The sequence below is a fragment of the Octopus bimaculoides genome, chromosome 9 (assembly GCF_001194135.2).
Source record: "Octopus bimaculoides isolate UCB-OBI-ISO-001 chromosome 9, ASM119413v2, whole genome shotgun sequence".
Taxonomy (NCBI): Eukaryota; Metazoa; Mollusca; class Cephalopoda; order Octopoda; family Octopodidae; genus Octopus; species Octopus bimaculoides.
The window spans coordinates 78,808,235-78,813,326 of NC_068989.1; the positions used below are offsets into that span (position 1 = coordinate 78,808,235).

The window sequence follows — 5,092 nt, forward strand, 5'->3', positions numbered from 1 at the left end:
TATATAGTAGAATAATAAGGAGAAATTTCTAGGTATAATATTATATATATTTGAAAGAATGAGTAGAGATGGATTCTTTTAGGGGATAATTTTTACTTTAATCTTAATGATAATGTTTAGATTAAAATAAAAAATATCCCCTCAAAAGAGGAGAGAGATACTGATCGAGAGAGAAACGTATACATAGATACAGAGAGAAATAGATACAAGAGGTGGTGAGAGAGGGGTGGGATGAGGAGAACAGGGTGAAGAGAGGGAGGAGGGTGTTGGGAGAGGAAAGTGGAGTGGGGAGGAGGCAAAGTTGGGAGAGAGGGTGGGGTGGAATGAAAGAAAAGAGAGAAGAGAAAACGGAAAACAGAGGAGGTAAGAGAAAGACCCATGATAGGAAGGAAAGTAGCTGAGCAGTTAGATGCGATTCACAATACACAGCGTTGCAGTCTGGGCATTTCTGTACTCATTCCATCCACTGTCCAGTCTCTTTCTGTTTGGAGATTCTGGTGGTCACCACCACAATGAGACAATTGGGTGTGGGTGTGGTTGTTGGGTGTTGTTGATTTGGCAAGACTGACCGGACATTGAACCTGTTTTGCCAACAGTGGAGGCACGTGGCTTAGGGGTTAGGGTGTTGGACGCTTGGTCATAAGATTGTGGTTTCAATTCCGGGCCTGGGTGATGCATTGTGTTCTCAAACAAAACAATTCATTCCACATCTTGCGATGGACTGGCATCCCATCTAGGGTGGAATATATATATATACACCAGAGAAACTGGACAAAATGGCTCTGTGCCCCTTGCAGAGTAATGCAGATTAATCTTGGCAACAGTGCATTCTGGGACAGGAGGTAAACTCCCAGAAATATGCACTTACAAATACAGAGAGTAAGAAAGACAGGAGGAGAAGAGAGAGCGAGAGAGACATTAAACATTTGAGAGAGCACTGAAAAGTTCCTGGGTTTAAGGGTATCGCAAAAGGCCTGGTTGGAAGCCCAACCTTCCAAGTTCTTTTACAGGGCTTAGAAAAACTGAAGGACCACTGCAATAAGTGTGTGACTCTGAAAGGGGAACATGTTGAATAGGATCATAATTAACTGGTCTCCTATTTTCTTTTACCCAAAGCCAGGAACTTTTCAGCACACCCTCATGCACACACACACACACACACACACACACATATTCAAGGGGGTACTAAAAAGTCCCTGGTTTTAAGGGTGTCGCGAAAGTCCTGGTTGGAGGAACAACCGTCTAAGTTATTTTACGGGGCTTAGAAAATCTGAAAAGCTGCAATAAGTGTGGAATACGATGGATAAAAATCATAATCAACTGATCCTCCATTATTTTCTTTTACCCAAAGCCAGGAACTTTTCAGCACCCCCTCATACAAACAGACATAACTAGATGCTCACACACATAGAAAGTAAAAGGGAGAGACAAACAGAGAGAGAGAGAGAGAGAAACATTAGAATGTCTATTGTCAAATAAGTCAGCATAGAATTGGTGATGCCAAATAGGTGGCACTGAAACGTGTCGCACGTGGTCACCTCAATGGAAGGGTGCAGATGAACTCATCCAAACAAATTGCTTTGGATCAATTAAGCCACCGATGCTGTGCACCTCTGCAGAAACGTTTGGGATTAATGAAGCTTACTAATGATGTTGCTACCTTTGTGGGTGATGTTCCAGACACTCCCCCACCCCACCTCACTCCACACTTGCTTACGTTTGTCTGAACTGAATGGAAAGATATTATCATTATCAAAAGAAGTTATCAACAATGATAAAGAAAGGGTACAAAGGTATTTCTTATCAATGGACATTTTCAAAGAACTGCTTTAACAATGGCGTGAGGCAGCCATTCATCAACTCATATCAACTGTATATAATGGATTGTTAGTGAATCTTCCAGGCACTGATTAGCGCTTAATCCCAGCCTCTATAGTACAACAGGAGTGGCTTGCGTGGTAAGTAGCTTGCTTACCAACCACATGGTTCCGGGTTCAGTCCCACTGCATGGCACCTTAGGCAAATGTCTTCTATTATAGCCTCGGGCCGACCAAAGCCTTATGAGTGGATTTGGTAGACGGAAACGGAAAGAAGCCTGTTGTATATATGTATATATATATATATATGTGTGTGTGTGTTTGTGTGTCTGTGTTTGTCCCCCCACCATCACTTGACAACCGATGCTGGTGTGTTTACGTCCCCGTAACTTAGCGGTTCGGCAAAAAGAGACCGATAGAATAAGTACTAGGCTTACAAAGAATAAGTCGTGGGGTCGATTTTCTCGACTAAAGGCGGTGCTCCAGCATGGCCGCAGTCAAATGACTGAAACAAGTAAAAGAGTAAAAGAGTATATCTCAATGATTATACCTTAGGGAGGTATAATTAGTTTGTTATACCATAGAAGCTGAGATTAAGCGCTAATCAACATCTAGAAGATTCACTAACAATCCATTATATACAGCTGATATGAATTCATGAATGGTTGCCTCACATCGTTGCTAAAGCAGTTCTTTGAAAAAAGCCCATTGATAAGAAATATCTTTCTACTCTTTCTTTTCTTCACAACTTTATCAGTCACTCAACGTGCATGTATGACCAAGTGTAAGTGTCTTGAGTGAAAAGTTGGGCATAAGAAGCATCAGATGTGGCATGCAAGAGAAATGACTGCGCTGGTATGGTCATGTGATGCGTATGAACAAGGACGGCTGTGTAAAGAAGTGCCAATCTCTAACTATGGAGGAATCTGTGGTAGAGGTAGACCCAGGAAGACATGGGATGAAGTGGTGAAGCATGATCTTCAAATTTTGGGCCTCAGAGAGGCAATGACTAGTGACCAGGACCTTTGGCGATATGCTGTGCTTGAGAAGACCCCTCAAGCCAAGTGAAATTGTAGTCATGGCTGATTCAGGTGTCACAAAACTGGTACCCGTGCTGGTGGCATGTAAAAGGTATCTTTCAAGCACTGAGCCTCATGGAGGCAAAGTGGCTGATGCTGGTGACATGTAACAAAGCTCCTTTCAAGTATTAGGTCTCACGGACACAATGACCGAGGCCTTTTGCATCATGTAGTGCTTGAGAAGAAGACCCACCAAGCCAAGTAAAATTGCAGTCGTGGCAGATACCGGTGCCACACAAATGACACCCATGCCCGTGGCATGTAAAAGCACCCATTACACTCTTGGAGTGGTTGGCATTAGGAAGGGCATCCATAGAATGCCCTTCCTAAAATGCCCATCCATAGAATGCTCTTCTAGGAAGGGTATCCAAAGAATGCCCTTTCATAGAAACCATGCCAAATCAGGCTGGAGTCTGGTGCAGCCTTCCAGCTTACCAGCCCTGGTCAGACCGTCAAACTCATGCCAGCATGGACAATGGATGCTAACGATGATGATCATAATGACGATGATGAGAAGCTACACTATCAAAAGTAATCCCAGCCTCTATAGAATAACAAAATTATTACATCTCACAAAGAAGCTGCTCTTTCAGAAGTTACTTCAAAGCTAACTAGTTAGTCATAGAGCTTCTATACCAGTTGTTCTCAACTGAGGTCCATATAACATTTGGGTGACCATATGACTTTTGGGGGTCCATATGATCCTTGAGTGTTCATATGACCCTTGGGGTCTATATGATCCTTGGAGATTCATGTAAGATTTTTTTGTTAAAAATTACCTGCAATAAATTGGTTATATTTCTATAGTACACAAAATGTTATAACAATTTTTTTTAATACAATTGCTAATAATATTTAATTGTAAATATATAGATAGGATTTTTTTTTTAAATGCTGAATTGCTATGAGGGTCCACCTGAGTAAAATAGGGATCAGAAGGGTCCATAGGTAAAAAAAAAAATGGTTGAAAACCACTGGCATATAGAGTTGTTTGGTCATCAAAATACCAACCAAATCCCCCTCAAATTACACACCTTGGTGTTTTTAATATTGGATAATGTAATCATATGCCTAAATAAAAGACAGAACAATCAAGGCAAAAACACTTTTGATGGTAGCTATATTAAATGAAGGTTGATTTGTGAGTGTGGAGGAGGAAGCTAATTATCAACTCCAAACATTTTTTTCCTTCATGTATTAAACAGATTGGTAAAAAGTTTACTTTTCCAAGTGAAATGCTACATTGCCAACCATTGGATAGCCACAACATAAAGCAAAATATTCTGTACTATCTTTTTAACTGCTCAATGCAGTGAGAAAATCTTCCTCACCAAACATTCTACAAGCAATCACCATGAACCACAAAACTCAGAAGAATGTCTCTGAAGTACTAAAATGATCTTTATATAATGCCTCAGTTTATGTCATTATCATCATTTAACATCCACCTTTTAACGAGGCAGAATTTTTTCTATGACCAGATGCCCTTCTTGTCACTAACTCTCACCTGCTTCCAAGCAAGGTAACATTTCCCATGGCCAGACATGTTTTTTCACAGAAGACTAGAAATGAACAATGCCACATGTATGACACTGATGTTCATTTACAACCATCACATGATGTCAAGACAAAACACACACACAATTTTATACACACACACACACACACACAAAATGGGTTTCTTTCAGTTTCCATTTAGCAAATCCACTCACAAAGCTTTGGTTGGGCCAGAGCTACAGTAGAAGACACTTGCCCAAGGTGCTATGCAGTGGAACTAAATCCAAAACCTCATGGCCAAGAAGCAAGCTTTTTAACCAAACAGCCATGCCTGTACCTAGCTGTAAAATTAGTGCTCAAAATACGTACGGCTTTTGAAGGATTACTAAGATTTCTATCAAGTAACCAGGTTCAGGGAACACTGCAGAGCAAGGAATTTCAGCTCAAGGCTTAAATATGCAACAACTTCACTAATGCAAAGCACAACAAGTCTGCTATTGATTTGCTTTGCAAAAGCTCTGGGGGGAAAATTAATTCATGTGTCACATCAAAAAAATACTGTCAGTAAGCCAGATATTTTTGATGGAGTTCATATTGGAAATTTAGCAATAGTTCTAGATAATTATGCTTAAAATATTCAATTTAATATGAAAAATGACAATTTTATATATATATATATATATATATATATATATATAT

The 5,092-nt window shown here is 40.1% G+C and overlaps 1 protein-coding gene across 1 annotated transcript in view; it reads right to left on the bottom strand.

Moving 5' to 3' along the window:
• Positions 1-5,092, bottom strand: part of LOC106871398 (solute carrier family 12 member 2) — a gene marked incomplete at its 3' end in the record, with an annotated part of 241,835 nt that overhangs the window by 48,718 nt on the left and 188,025 nt on the right. The gene's annotated exons all lie outside the window — the stretch shown is intronic.